This window comes from Papio anubis, chromosome 2 (assembly GCF_008728515.1).
Source record: "Papio anubis isolate 15944 chromosome 2, Panubis1.0, whole genome shotgun sequence".
Lineage (NCBI taxonomy): Eukaryota > Metazoa > Chordata > Mammalia > Primates > Cercopithecidae > Papio > Papio anubis.
This window is the reverse complement of record NC_044977.1, coordinates 165232030-165249165: the sequence shown is the minus strand read 5'-3', so window position 1 is coordinate 165249165 and position 17136 is coordinate 165232030.

Sequence of the window (17136 nt, the reverse complement as noted above, 5' to 3'; positions counted from 1 at the left end):
AGTTTGGCGTTTAAGCCTTTAATGTACTTTGAATTTATTTTATTTTATTTCTTACAATATAAACAATTGTTCCAGAGAAATTTTCAATTGTTCTAGCTCATGTGAAATCCCAACTCTATTATAAAAGTTTCTGTTTTTATATTATTTGTTTCTTGAATTATCTTCCATTGTCCTGTTTATTTATAGCTCCAAGACTACTATGTTGTGTTAACCACTATGGCTTTATAATAAATAATATCTGATGATATAAGTTTCTCTGTTCTTCTTGTTTAACAGTATCTCATCTCTTGTTAGTATTTTGTTTTCCCATGTATATGTAAAATTTGTTTGTTAAGATCAATAAATTATTGTTGGAAATTTTATTAGAATTATACTGGACCATAGATTAATTTGAGAAAAAGGATCATCTTTGTAATATTGTGCCTTACTATACATAAACAAGATATGATGCTTTATTATTTAGAATTTCTATAATGTCTTTAAATAAGATTTTCTCATTTTTCTCAGAAAGTTTTTACATGTTTTGTTAGATTTATTCCTTGATACCTTATATTTTATATTATTTTCTATTAAGTTTTCTAACTTTGGTCTGATGTTTTGTTAGATCTATTCCTAGGTTCCTTATATTTTATACTATTTTCTGTTGTTTTCTAGCTTTGACCTTGTATACAGGAGTTTAATGGACTTTTCTTTATTGAGCTTGAATCCAGCAATACTGCTAAGTTCCTTTTAGTTCTACAATTTATTTAAAGACTGTTTGGTTTTCTATATAGAATATCATCCCATTTGCAAATAACAAAGTTTCTTTTTCCTTTTTTTGAAAGTCATATGTATATTTTTCTTTCTATTTTCTTACCAACTGGCTAGAATTGACCGTACAATGTTAATTAGAAGTCCTAATCATAAACAGTCTTGTTTGATTCTGATTTTAAACATTTAAAATTAGTACTTTTAAAATTTAACTGTTATTAGGATGCTTACTCCAGAGTTTTTTTCTTTTTTGACAAATTCTATATCAGAATTGTATCCAGATAAAATTTGTCACTTTTTTTTTCCCTAGAAAGTGCAAAACAAAAGTAGTGCATCTACATGAGGGTCTATTCTATTATTCAAAATACTATAAAAGATAAGCAGTCCAAGGAAGATATAATAGCTACATAAAATCACCAAAAATGTATCTCTTGAATCTTTCTCCTCCACCATTCTTCATGTGAATTGTCCTTTTAAGGTCATTTCATGATGTGGAATGGCTCATGCATTTCTAGTCTTCACAGCAACTGTTTACGGAACAAGAAGGAGGAAGTTGGGGGTAGGGATATGGAGGAGAATCCGTTTCTATCAAGAGCCCTTCTCAAAGAGCTTGCAAAACACTCATGTTTCATGAGTAATCAGCTACAAGTGAAGTTAAAAAATGTGGGATCTTCTTATATTTTACACAGATATCTCATCAAAATTGAGATTATTTAACTAAAATCGAAGGGAATATTGGAAAGTAAATAGGCAAATAGCAGTCTCTGCCTTTATCAGGTTAAGGAAGTTCCAATCAATCCCTGGTTAGCTAATAGTTTTTTTAAAATCATGAATATACATTAACTTTATTAAATGCTTTGCTGCATCTATTCAGATTATCATATTTTTTCTTTAATCTGTTAATTTTATAAATCACATACATTGATTTTCTAATTTAGATGTACTTTGTATACCCAGCATAAACTCATTTTGATCGTGATATATCCTTGCTGTATGTTATTGGAATTGACTTGCTAATATTTTATTTATGATTTCTTTTACACATACTAATGAATGAGATCAATTTGCAGGTTTCCTTTTTCATTTTTCCCTTGCTGCTTTTGGGTATCAAGTTTATACTATTTCATAAAATTAATTAGAGGGAGTCACCTCTTGTGTAAGATTCAAGCTATCTCTACCTTGAAGCTTTGGTAGAATTTTCTAGTAAAACCAGTTTTGTCCTGTGATTTCTTTTGTAAGAAGATTTGTATTTTTAGTTTTCTGAAATTATCAAAATTTCTGTTTCTTTCTGTCTTTTTAATTTTAACATAAGAACTCTTCTCAGATCATTTTATTTTTCTAAACAGTTATGTGATTTGCTTACAAGGATCAAGAAAATGTGTGTATTTCACAACCCATCCATTGTGGTAGTTAATCTTTTTTTCCTAGAGAAAAAAATCAGTAAGTAATCCTAGGAACAAGGAGAACAGGGACTGAAAGTGTTTAATAAGCTGTACTCTAGCTGGCAGACAGAACTTGACATAAGTCCCTCCCTAAGCCTCATGTCTAGAGTATCTGGATTCATGAGCTCAATGAACTGAAGACTGCCTCTTCCCTCATGTGTGACCTAGCTCGAGTATTGCCTTCTGCTCTAGCCTCTATACTTGATTCCCATGACTGGAGTCAAGCAGTGAGCTCACATCTACTTTGTAATGATGTTTTCCTAGAATGTAGTCTCTGTATATATCTTTTTCATCCCAACCACCTGGACCACTACCCTTTTATATTCTTTCTTTCAAAACCTCAATTCATTTATCACTTCTCCTGGGAAAGTTTCCAGAATGTAAACAGAGTTGTACTGTCTGTATTTCATGTCATTTCCGTATCTATTACTTATTCCCTCCACTTCATTTATTACACTTACTATTTAAAAAACTTTCTACTGTAATACAATATATATCACAAATGTATACATCAAAAGTACACAGATTTATAAATTTTCAAAGACATTGCATTTTATATTTTTGTATCTTGATTGCTCCCATTATACTGTGAGCTAACCAGTGGTTCTCCATAACATTTCTAGGACTTATCACACAGTGGCTGAAACAAATATTAAATAAATGATAGATACTCATTTTTTCTCATTTACATGTTTGGTTTCTAGTTACTGACTATACAGCAATGTATTCATTTCTCTTAACACTGTGAAGTTGCTGCTATTATTGCCAGTTTTCTGAGGAGAAAACAGTATATGTTTTTTGTTTGTTTGTTTGTTTGTTTGTGTTTTTTTTTGTTTTTATTTTTTGAGACGGAGTCTCGCTCTGTCGCCCAGGCTGGAGTGCAGTGGCCAGATCTCAGCTCACTGCAAGCTCCGCCTCCCGGGTTCATGCCATTCTCCTGCCTCAGCTTCCCAAGTAGCTGGGACTACAGGCGCCCGCCACCTCGCCCGGCTAGTTTTTTGTACTTTTTAGTAGAGACGGGGTTTCACCGTATTAACCAGGATGGTCTCGATCTCCTGACCTCGTGATCCGCCCGTCTCGGCCTCCCAAAGTGCTGGGATTACAGGCTTGAGCCACCGCGCCCGGCCGAAAACAGTATATGTTTCTTGCTTAAAATAACAAGTGGGAGATTGAATTGTTGGCCCCAACACATCTTCCTTCTCACAAACAAGCTTGTTGCCATATACTTTTGCCGTTTTTCCTACCACCATGGGTAGAATATTTTTCTCTAATCCTTGACTGTGGGCTCAGCCGTGTAACTTGTTTTGGCTGATTGAAAATTAGCAGATGTGATGTAAGCAGAGGTTTGTAAAGGGCATTTATTGTCAAGCACTCTTGTGCCTCTGCCATTCCTGAGAAAAGAGCTCTCCCTGTGTGGCTGTTGCTCCTCAGGCTGAGTCCTAGAATGAGAAACATGAAGTGGAATTAAGCCAATCTAACCCAGCCTGGCTCAGCTGACCTACTCACCTGAGTGAGGCAATTGAGCACAATAGAGATGCCTCAATCAACCCAAAGTTTGAGACAGTTGCATATCACTGAGAGTACTGTTTATTGTTATGTAGCCCTGACTCACTAATTTAGCCAATGTTAACAGATTTGACTGACACTCATCTTTGATACATTTTCCAATCAAGTGTTTAGGCCTCCTCTTCATGTATCTTCTAGTTCCTGATTCAATACAAAAAGTCTTTTAAAATACAAAAAATCTATTTACCCTTCATTTATTTTTTCTCTCCTTTCTTCCTTTTTCCTACTTTCCTTCCCTCTTCCTTCCCTCCATCCCTTCCTTTTCTCACCTTTCTCATGAGTATTGTAGTACTATTTGTCTAGGTATTCTATTTCATTTACTATAATGTGAGTAGTTTACCATCAATATTCTGCACACTTTATATAATTTTTTTGTCTTCTCCTTTGAGTAAATATCGAAGCATGGGTATTATTCTGTACCCAATTTTCCATAGCTTGGGATGGTCTTAGAAGAAGAGCTAACCATAGTCTTTGTTGATGGTCCTAGGTCTTTTGCATTGTGTTCAAAGTCTTGTATTTGGGTCCACTCCTATTTCCTGTTTCCTTGGGGATATGGCTTTGGGTTTTGGATCATTTTTTCTATTCATCATGAAAATCTGGAAAATATTGATTTCTGGCAATTTATGTTGCCAGCATTGAGAGTCCGTAGTGGAAGGCAGGTGCTTCCAGACTTCAGTGACTTTTCATTTCTCTTCTCTAAACTGCCTGCTCTCACTCTCAGTTGCTTTCTGTCCTAATTGGTAGAAATAATTCTTGGGATTTATTTCACTCATGTTCTTTCCACATTATTGGTTCTGAAAACCGGAGAAGGCTTAGGAAATATACAATCAAGCTAGACATTTCCATTTAATTTTTAGGTCACTACTTTTTGTAATGGATGAAATTAATATTCTTATTTAGTTGCCATTGTTAAATCAACTTCCTGTTTTTATTTCTTTTTGTTCATATCATTATGTATTTTAGGGAGACACATTTCTCTTTTCTAAGATATTGGCCACAGCCACCACTGTGTTATTGACACTGATTCTTTAGCCTTTTCTATATGTTTAGTTGATAAAGTTCAGCAGCCATTTGCAAGATTTTCTTTTTCTTCTTTGTCTATTATTCTATATTTCCAATTTATTTAGTTTTAAGACATCATAATGTTACTGAGACATGATTCATATACCATACCTTTAAATCTATCCAATTGAATTATATAATTCATCAGTTTTTAGTGTATTCAGTTGTGTAACCACCAATCCAATTAACTTTACAACATTTTCTTCACCCACAAAAGAAAATACATACCTGTTATCAATCAGTTCGCATTTTTCCTCTAACACCCCAACCCTAGGCAACAAATGATTTACTTTCTGTTTCTCTACACAAGCCTATTCTGGACATTTCAAATCAATGGTGTCATACAACATGTGGTATTTTGTGACTAGGTTATTTCATTTAGCATAATGTTTTCAAGGTTAACTATATTGTAGTATGTATCCATTTTTATTGGTTTTCTTAAAAAATTTTTTTTCAGAGCATTTTTAGGTTCACAGCCAAATTGACAAGAAGAAACAGATATACCACATACCCTCTGTGCCCACACATACATTGCTTCTTCCACTGTCAGTATCTCTCAGCAGAGTGGTACATTTGTTACAACTGATGAACTTACAGTGACATATCATTATCATTCAAACTCCATAGCTTACTTTGAGGTTCACTCTTGGTGGCGTACATTCTATGAGTTTGGACAAATGTAAATGACACGTATTCTCCATATAGAGTTTTACAAAATGATTTCACTGCCCTAAAAATTCCCTGTGTTTCTTCTATACATCTGATCTTCTTACTGTCTCTGTATTTTTTTCTTATCCAGAATGCTGTATAGTTGGAATCATACAGTATGTACCCTTTTCAGATTGTCTTATTTGACTTTATAACGTGCACTTAAGTTTTCTCCCTATCTTTTCATGGTTTGATAGCCTGTTGCTTTTTAGCACTGAATAATATTCCATTGTCTGGATGTACCACAGTGTATCTATCCATTCATCTACTGAAGGACATCTTGTCTGCTTCCAGGTTTTGGCAAGTATGAATAAAGCTGCTATAAACATCCATGTGCAGTTTTCGAAGACAAAATATATTAACTCCTCTGTGTAAGTACCAAGGGATGCAATTGTTGGAATATATGTTAATAATATGTTTAGTTTTATATGAAACTGTCAAACTATCTTCCAAAGTGGTTGTATCATTTTGCATTCCTACTAGCAATGAATGAGAGTTCCTGTTGCTCCATATACTCACCAGGATATGGTGCTGTCTGTTTTGGATGTTGGCCAGTCAAATAGGTGTGTAGTAGTATCTCATGGTTGTTTTAATTTGCAATTCCCTAATGACACATGATGTTAAACAACTTTTTGTATGCTTATTTATCATCTGCATAAATTCTTAGGTCAGATGTCTGTTCAAGTCTTTGGCTCATTTTATTTATTTATTTAATTTTTCTTATTGTTGAGTTATAAGAGTTCTCTGTATGTTTTGAATAAGAATCCCTTACAAGATATGTCTTCTGAACATATTTTCTTCCAGTTTGGGGATAATCTTCTCATTCTCTTGGGAGTGTTTTTTGCAAATCAGAAGTTTTAAATTTTAATGAGGCCCAGCTTATCAACTGCTTTTTTCATGGACCATGACTTTGAGGTCATATCTAAAAAGTCACTGCCACACACAAGGCTATCTAGATTTTCTCCTATATTACCTTTCAAGAGTTTTATAGCTTTGTGTTTTACATGTAGGCCTGGGATTTATTTTGAGTTAGTTTTTCTGAAGGGTGTAGGGTTTGTGTTTAGATGGTTTTTTTTTTTTTTTTTGTATATTGACACCCAGTAGTTTAAGAATCATTTGTTGAAAGGCTTTCTTTTCTTCATGGTATTGACTTTGCTCCCTTGTCAAAGATCACTTGACTACATTGATGTAGGTCTGTTTCTGAGTTTTCTATTCTGTTCCATTGATCTATCTTTGTATACTTTTACCAGTACTACAGTGTCTTGATTACTGTAGTTTTATGGCTTGCATTTGGCTAGTGTCAACTTTGTTCTTCTCTTTCAATATTGTTCTGGTTACTCTTGGATTTTTGCCTCTCCACTTTAGAATCAATTTTTGGTATTCACAAAATATCTTGCTAGGAGTTTGATGGAGACTGCATTGGATCTATAGATCAAGTTGGAAAGAATTGACATTTTGAGAATTTTGAGTCTTTCTATTCATGAATATGGAATCTTTCCCCTGTTTATTTAGTTTTTTCAATTGTTTTGTCAGAGTTTTGTAGTTTTCCTCATATGGATCTTGTACATATTTTGTTAGAATTATACCTGAATATTTCCTTTTGGGGAGTGCTAATGTAAATAATATTATGGTTTTAATTTAAAATTCCATTTGTTTATTGCTGTTATATAGAAAAGTGATTGGCTTTTGTACATTAACCTTGCAAGTTTTTGGTCATGACAGAAATTGGTCTGTAGTTTTCTTGTGATACTTCTGTATGGTTTTTGCTTTAGGGCAATACATAGAATGAGTTAGGAAGTATTTCCTTTGCTTCTATCTTTTGGAGAAGATTATAGAGAATTGATGTAATTTCTTCCTTAGCTGTTTGGTAGAATTTACTAGTTAATCCATGTGGGCCTGATGCTTTCTGTTTTGAAAGTATGTTGTTTAGTGATTCAATTTCTTTAACATATGTAGGCCTATTCAGATTGTCTTTTTTATTGTGTAAGTTTTGGCAGATTTTGTCTTTCAAGGAATTGGTCCATTTCTTCTTGGTGATCAAATTCTGGGGCACTGAGTCATTCATATTCTTGCTTTACTATTCTTTTAATGTTCATAGAATCTGTAGTGATGTTCCTCCTTTCATTTCTAATTTTAATAATTTCTGTTCTGTCTCTTTTTTCTTAGATACACTGGTTTAAAGCTTATTGATTTTATTGATCTTTTCAGAGACGCAAGTTTGGGTTTCATTTATTTTCTTTATTGATTTCCTGTTTTCAGTTTCATTGATTTCTACTCTAATTTTTATTTCTTTTCTTCTGCTTACATTGGATTTAATTTGTTCTTCTTTTCTAGTTTCCTAAAGCAGAAGTTTAGGTGATTGATTTTATGTTTTTCTTTTTTACAATATATGCATTCAGTGCTGTACATTTCTTTCTAAGTACAGATTTCACAGCATCCCATAAATTTTGATAAGTTGTATTTTCATTTTCACTTAGTTCAAAGTATTTTTAAATTTATCTTGAGATTTCTTTTTTGACCCACTTATTATTTACAAAGATATTGTTTATTCTCTATGTATATGTGATTTTTAAATTTTTTTGTTGCTGATTTCTAATTGGATTCCATTGTGATATGATAGCCGATATTGTATGATTTCTATTCTATTCACTTTTTCTTTCCATTTACTTGATGCCCAACCCATTCATTTACTTTTAATTTAAATGTGCCTTTAAATTTAAAGTAGGTTTCTTGTGGGTACTTATATGTTAAGGCATAACTTGTCGCTCACAATATAGTTTATCTTCAAGAATGTTCTATGTGAACTTGAGAAAAATATGCATTTTGCTTTTGTTTGATGAGGTACTCCATCGATGTCAATTATATCCAGTTGAATAATGGTACTGTTGAGTTCAACTGCATCTTACTGATGTTCCGCCTGCTAGATCTGCCCATTTTTGATAGAAAGATGTTGTTGTCTCCAACAACTATAATAGTAGATTTATCTATTTCTTCTTGCAATTCTATCAGTTTTTGCCTCATGTATTTTGATGCTCTGTTGTAGGTGCATACATATTAAGGATTGTTATGTGTTCTTGGAGAACTGACAAAACTGATAATGAGTTTATCATTATGTAATGCCCCTCTTTATCTCTAATAACTTTAAAACCTCCTCTGTCTGAAATTAACATAACTACTCCTGCTTTCTTTTAGTTAGTATTAGCATGGTATCACTTTTCTCTTCCATTTACTTTTTATTTTTAATTTTTTTTCTTTTGAGACAGAGTCTATCTCTGTCACCCATGCTGGAGTGCAGTGGCATGATCTCAGCTCACTGCAACCTCCATCTCCTGGGTTCAGTTGGTTCTCTTGCCTCACTCGTCCAAGTAGCTTGCATTACAGGCGTGTGCCACCACACCCAGCTAATTTTTGTATTTTTAGTTGAGATAGGGTTTCACTATGTTGGCCAGGCTGGTCTTGAACTTCCAGCCTCATGTGATCCACCCACCTTGGTATCCTAAGGTGCTGGGATTACAGGAGTGAGCTACGGTGCCCAACCCATTCATTTACTTTTAATTTAAATGTGCCTGTATATTTAAAGTACTTTTCTTGTGGGTACTTATAGTTGGGACTTATTTTTTAATCTACTCTGACAATCTCTGTCTTTTAAGTGTTGCATTTAGACCATGGACATTCAAAATGATTACTGATATAATTGGATTAATATTTGCCACATTTATTGCTGCTTTGTTTGTTCCCTTTTTCTTTGTTCTTATTTTTGTCTTCTACTCTTTTTCTGCTTTTTGTGATTTTAATTGAGAATTTTATATGATTCTATTTTTTCTCCATTCTTAGCATATCAGTTACATTCATTTATAATGTATGAATATCATTATCATGTATCAATATCACTCAGTATTATAATGTATCAATATCATGTCAGTTATATTCATTTAGAAACTTATTTTAGTGGTTGCCCTAGAGTTTGCAAATACATTTACAACTAATTCAAACCCACTTTCAAGTAACACTGTACCACTTCAAAGGTAGTGTGACTACCTTATAACAAAATAATCCTCATTGCTGCTTCTCATCCGTTATCTCATTGCTATCATTTATTTCACTCATATATAAGTGTGTATAACACACATATATATGTATTCAAAATGGGATAGTTCCCTTGGCCCCTTCAAGAGTGGGACTTGTGAAGGGGTGGCTCATTTACTCAGCCCACAGCTCTGAACCCTTCATGAAAGGGGAGCATGCAGGTGAGCATGCAAGAGACAAAGCTAACAAATGCTGGAACCAGCTGATGGCTCCTGTCTGGTGGGAGGAGTCTCTGTGTGGGCCCCTTGGCAGCATCCTAGCATGTTACAATGCTCTTTTAGCACTGCCATCTGGGAGGGGGTGCCTGTGAGCCCCAGAGCCCCAGAGGGCACGTTATCAACTCAGTGAGCCTTTTGCCTCATTGTATGGAGCAGCTGCCCACTGCCAGCGAGGGCAAAGGGCCAATGTGGCAGCCTTTTATGGGTTCCCACACCCAGTGTATCCCAAGGTTTTGTCTGGTGCCCAAGAAGAATGAGGTCACACAGACTTGAAGGATGGTGAGTGTGGAGATTTTATTGAGTGGTAGAACTGGCTCTCAGAGGGATGGGGAGCTGGAAAGGGGATTGAGTGGGAAGGCAGTCTTGCCCTGGAGTTGAGCTTTCCCAAGCAGTCACTAATCATCCCTAGCAAACTCCTCTCTGACTGTAGTCTCCAATGTCCAGCTACTTCTTCTCTCGACATTCAAATGCTTCTCTCTCCTGTGTGTGTGTGAGCTGAGTCTGTGGTTTGGGGTTCTTATGCATACAGGATAGGGGGCATGGTGGGCCAAAAGGCATCATTCAGGTGGGAAAACAAGGATGTGAAGTTCTCACTTAGGGCCGTGGGTCTAGACTTGAGGGTGGAGCCCTCACCAGAGACCCTGCCCTCTTCTACCCAGGATTTCCCTGCCTCTTGTCTGTATTATACACATACATAACTAATATATTGTTGCTGTTTTTATTTTGAACAAACTATTATCTGTTAGGTCAATTAAGAATAACAAAAATAAGTTTCTATTTTACTTGCATTTATTCCTTTTTTGATGCTCTTTCTTACTTTATGGAGATATGAGTTTATGACCTATATCATTTTCTTTCTCTATAAAAATCTTTTTTTTGTTTAACATTTCTTGCAATGCAAGTTTCATCAATATTTGTTTGTCTGCCAAAGTCTATTTCTCCTTTGCTTTTGAAGGATAATTTCACACGGTACAGAATTCTAGGTTGGTGGGTTTTTTCTTTCCCCAATAATTTAAATATTTCACTCTACTTTCTTATTGCTTGTTTGGTCTCCAAAGATAAATCAGATGTATTTCTTTTTTGTTTCTCTATAAAGTTAGCTGTTTTTAGTTTGGAATTTCCTTAAAAAAATACTAAAAATGGAGTTATATGATCCAGCAATCCTGCTGCTAAGTCTATACCCCAAAGAAAGGAAATCAGTGTATCAAACAGATATCTGCACACTCATGTTTATTGCAGCATTATTCACAATAGCTAAGCTTTGGAAGCAATGTATATGCCCATCAGCAGACACACAGATAAATAAAATGTGGAGCATATACACAATTGAGTACTATTCAGCCATAATAACGAATGAGATCATGTCATTTGCAACATGGATGGAACTGGAGGCCATTACATTAAACAAAATAAGCCAGGCACAGAAAGACAAACTTTTCATGTTCTCACTTATTTGTGAGAAATAAAATTAAAACGATTGAACTCATGGAGATAGAGAGTAGAACAATGGTTACCAGATGCTAGAAAGTGTAATGACTAAGGGAAGAGACAATGGTTGAATGTGTACAAAAATACAGGTAGAGAAAATGAATAACATCTAGTATTTTATAGCACAACAGAGTGACTCCAGTCAATGATAATTTATTTTACATTTAAAAATAACTAAAAGAGTATAATTGGATTGTTTGTAACACAAAGAAGGGATAAATGCTTCAGGTGATGGGTACCCCATTTACCCTGATGTGATTATTGCACATTGTATGCCTGTATCAAGATATTTCATGTACCCCATAAATATATACACCTACTATATATCTACAAAAAAGAAAAAAAAACTAAAAGCAATAAAGTTAGCTGTTTTATCACCCTGTGGCTTCTTTCAGGATTTAGAAAAAAAAAAAACCCTTTGATTTTCTATAGTTTGAAAATGGCATGCTTAAGTGTAGTTTTTTGTTGTTGTTTGTTTGTTTTTTGTCATTTATCTTCCTTGGTGTTCTCTGTGCGTCCTGAATCTGTGGTTTGGTGTCTGATATTGATTTGGAAAAATTCTCTATTATTATTGTCTCAAATATTCTGTTTTTTCTTTTTTCTTCCAGTATTCCCACTACATGTAAGTTATACTTTTGGTAGTTGTTCCACAGTTTGTGGATATTTTGTTCTCCCTCTGTCCCCACCTCTCCACCCCGCCCAATCTTTCTCCTCTTTACTTTCCAGATTTGAAAGTTTCTATTGATATATTCTCAAGTTTGGAGACCTTTTTATCTGCCATCCCAGTCTACTAAAAACTCATCAAAGGCATTCTTTATTTTTCTTAGTGTTTCTTGTGTCCAGCATTTTCTTTTGGCACTTTCTTAGAATTTCAGTTTCTCTGCTTGCATTGCCCATCTGTTCTTGTGTGCTGTCTCCTTTATCCATTAGTGTTCTTACCATATTAATAATGTTTTAAAATGTCCTGATAATTTTAAATTCCCTGCTATGTCTGGTTCTGATGCTTTCACTGTCTTTTCATACTGTTTTTTTGCCTTTTAGTTTGCCTTGAAATTTTTCTTGATAGTCAAACCTGATGTATCGGATCAAAGGAACTGCTATAAATAGGTCTTTAGTAATGTGATGGTGAGGTGTGTGGAAAGGGAAGGATTGTATAGTTCTACAAGTAGATTTCAGTCTTTTAGTGAGTTTGTCTCTCTGGACTGCGAACTTTACACATGCTTCTCCATCCTTTCCCCAAACCTTAAGTGGAACAAAATGGCTAAAATAGGCTTGAGTTGGGTATTTTTCTTCTCCCAAGTCAGTTGGGCTTTCCCTAGGAAATTAGGCTCTGGTTAACTGGTTTCTTTTGAGGACAGACCTTATTAAGAACAGGGTGCACTTACTTCAGAATGGATCCTTTCCCTTCTCCTTTGCTGGAAGCATGGAAGTATTTATTGCTGATGTTTTCTGTGAGAACCTGGTCAAGTTCCTGGTGATAAAACTCACAAACGTGTCAGTACCCTCCTATGACTAGGTCCCCCTGAAGTTTTTAACTCTCAGACTTGTCCACAGTTAGCCTGCAGCAATTTGTCAGTTACAGCTCAGGTTTTTCTACTTCAGCACTGATTCCTGGGTAGATTTGTTCTCTGGTATGTGGAGATTCTCTCTATCTGCCTGTATTTCCAGTTTGGGAGATAGCAGATTTACCCTGTGACTTTGCTTCTGTGAAGTATCTAAGTTGTTTTTATTTATTTATTTTTTAGTTTGTTTAGCTTTTTACATATTTTTACCTATTGTTTGGACAGAGTGGCAACTTCCAAGCATGCAGAACTGGAAACTGAACTTCATTTTGTTTTTAATCACATCTTTGAAATGGAAAATTAGCACTTGTCAATAAATTAAGACAAATACAACAATTTCAAAATAGTTTATCAGTGACTTTCAAAGAAGTTTTTTTTTTGTTTTGTTTTTGTTTTTTTTTTTGCAATTTAAAGACTTTGTATTGAAATTACTTTCCAAAATTTAAAACAGAACTTTTATTTGAGTTTCCACATTCCTCAAATATTAATAACTTGCTTGGGAAAAAATGGATTGTGTTTTCCTTTAAAATATACACAAAACTTGTTTTCAATGGTGATTACAAGAAAAACTATAATAAGGTTATTTTATATAATCTGGTATTACTTTATAGTACAAAAACTAAAAAGAACTAAAATTTTATTGTTTTAAAGCTGGGATTCCAATCTGAATTTTGTCATTTACTAAATAAGAGTTTTTCCACATGAGTTTCCCTGGGTATTAGGTTCTGCATTTGAAAAATAAGAAGTATAGTACCCACATGAGTTAGGTCTTGAATTGTTACAAGAATCAAACTGAGTAATATGTATGAAATTTCTCATAAATTTAAATTGATATATCAATTAAAGTTGTTTATTTTCTCAACACTAAATGAAGAACTCCAGAAACTCCTAAGAAAGCTTGACAATTGTATAGTTAAAGACAATTTGAAAGCAGCAAAGAGTCCATAACTTGAGCTCATACTCCTTCATTTCAAGCTAAGGTCTTTGGTAACCAAGTAATAATATGAATGTTGAGAAGGGAAACAATCAATGGTGACACCCTCTGACCCTCCCTCTCCTCTTTCTCAACTTTAGGTTGGTAGACAATTTTTTAAAAAGAAGAAATAAATAAAGGAGTTAACCACCTGATAGTTCAGTCAAAAAATAATGGGAGAGCATTGTGTTCCACAGGAAGTCAATTAGTTTCACAAAATGACTCATGTAACAAAAAAAGTCTTATTATTTTTTCTTTTGAAAGAGAAATGATTGATACCAGACCTTGATACTAAATTAAATTAAGACCCATCAGGTGAAACAAAATTGTTTTCTTCCTTAATTTTCTATGTATCTGAATCAAATTATTTCATTTCGTTTTCTTTCCCATTGCTACTCACTAATTTATTATTATTGTTGTTGCTTGTTGTTGTTGTTAAGGCAATTTACCTAGACGAGCTAAAAGTATCCATGAGTCATCCAAGATTTGAGGTTGTCTGTCTTGGACCCAGAATACTGGTTCCCAGATGTAAGTCAAAGGAATTAAGATGGGAAATTATTACATTTTGCTGGCTCAGTCCTGGGATAGCGTTACACTTGGGCTCAGTCTCATTCTTGCTTCTTCTTTCCCTGTGGATTCTTTTCAGATATCATGGGTCATTTAGTGAATAATGGTTGTAAGCCCAAGTACAGAATCCAGACTAAGTTTGGGTTCAAATCCCTTCTCTTAATCGTCTATGTGATCTTAGGTAGATGACCTCATCTCTTTTGGCCACAGTTTTCTCATAAATAAAATGGAGATATTTAAAATACCTCCTTCTTAGATTTGCTAAGAATGTCACAGAAATGGCACATGTATACCTATGTAACAAACCTGCATGTTTTGCACATGTATCCCAGAATTTAAAGTAAAAATTTTAAAAAAATCTAGCACTTATTAAATGCTCATTATTGTTAGAATATTCTAGAATTTAAATTCAAGTGAAATCTTAAGACCATAATATCTTCGTTCTGAAAAACATTTGATTTCAGCTAGCCAACTTGTCTGTCAATAAGACAGTGCTTCTCCAACACATGCAGGGCTATTTGTTTTTCCTTTGGCCTCAGTGTCTTTTAAAATAAACTCATGTTTAAATCTAAAGCAAATCCAAACTAATTTAGCAATGGTGAATATTTCCTTGCTAAAAATAAGACTTACCTCACTCCTTAAGTCAAGCTGGAGTTTCCTGTGGAGGCCAAATGCCGAAAGCCTGCTGAGAGAGCAGCATGTGATGAATCACCAGAAAAGATGAAAATGATCATACTCTGGAAACACATTTTGTGAACACAAAGACCACAGAGTCTCCTCTCTCCATACCATCAGGCTATTACCACTTCAATCTCAGGGCATTACAGTAAGACAGCAATGATGATAAACTCTGAACTTCTTTGGTAAGGGGTCAGAAGAAGGGAGGCCATAAGTCTGAAGATATTTTTATAATATTATCCTGTCCTTTGTATTACATACTTGTTTTTATTTCGTGAAATTGTTCTTGGTCTGGTGTAAGGAACATGAGACTAACACTTACAGTGTGTTCTAGACCAGTGGATCTCAAAGTGTAGTTTCCAGACCAGCAGCAACAGCATCACCTGAGAATTTGTTTGAAATTCAACGCTTGGTTCCATCAAAGAACTATTGAATCAAGAACTCTGCTAGTGGGGCTTAGAAATCTGTGTTTTAATAACAGGTCCCCCAGGTGATTCTAATGCATGATTAAGTCTGAGAACCAGTTACAAGAAGCTGGAGAACCAAGTCTCCTGTGCTAGCTCTGCAGTTTGTTTCCCTGTGGACTTGAGTTAGACCTCTTAGAACTTGAGCCCTCCTCTGCAAAAGATAAATGGAGATAACGGGCCATTGGCAAGGAGACAATAGGTGAGGGTGCTTCATAAACTATATGATATATACTTGTGTCATTTTATTTAAGTCTACTAATATAGGCTTCAGAAAATTATGTCAGAAGGGGATTAATCAGATTTTTTTTTTGAAACTGAATGATTTTTTTAATTAAAAAAAGATAAAATAGACATAAAGCTATTCTCAAAGCTTAGGGCTGCTTTCATGAGCAGACCAAACTAGACCAGTCAGAACAACCCACAGGGGCAGTGGCCAGGGAGGTGGGAAGCAATCCCAGAATTGTGCCAAGGCGCGGATTCCACTTGGGAAAAGAGAACAATGGTTTTTCGTCTCCCTTTTACAATTAATTGTATTTCTTTGACTCACATTAGACTGCCTCTTTCTTCGTAGTACAATAAAGATGAAAGATAACTTGAGTTACCCCCAAGATCATAAAGCCACAGTCGAAAAGTTAGTTTGAGTAAAATACCTTCATAAAATTACAGCTGGCAAAAGGGAAGCCTGACTGTTTGGACCCCAGCAAAATATATTCTTTCTGTCCTCAAGAGAATACATTAGCATCTTCCTGAATCCTGATTGAAAAGACTCAAGCTCATTCTCTAGTCATTCAAAAAGGATGCAATTTTCTAGTGACAATAAGGGCTATTAAATGTCCCAGTTGGAAATGAGAATAATGTGTGGCTCACCCAGCCAAATTCCAAATCAGTATTCTTCCTTAGCATCAGTCAAATTGGTGATGCTGTCTATTTCTATATATTGCTTATGGGTTATTTATATGTGCCATTGGATTTTATAGAAATATTTAAAATATAATATCTACATATGAAATGTCTTTGCTCTCAAGTGATATTTTCAAAGTCATAAGTAATAATGTAAACATAAATATAAAGCCATTTGTTTTTATACAGTGAAAATGCTCTTTGTAAGAATTGCTAGCCCTTTTCATTTCAAAGCTCTTTCTTCCTTTAAGGTACCACAGGCATACAGAAGACACTTTTTTCAAAGAAATGGCATATTAGGTTTCAAATGCCCAATATTAAGCTACATTTACCGTGTGTACTAATCAAATTATGCATGTTCCTTGCAGGTTCAAGGAAAAAACATCATATGTCAGGGAGATTGTTGTGGTAGAGATCTTTTCCATGAGATAAGCATACCTGGTTCTGTATCATTTACCAAGCCAACCTTACTACAGAAAGGCTGCCATGAATGGGGTCTCTTGGCATACTTAGAAATTATGACTTAGAGAATGAAGTTGAAGAGGAGCCAGCATTGCCCAAACCTTGAGTCTACCCCACATCCAGCTCTGAGTCAAAAATCAGTATAGAAAGCTCCCTGGCTTTAAACACTAGATTTAAGATACCCTACTGCTACCAAAACATGAGGTT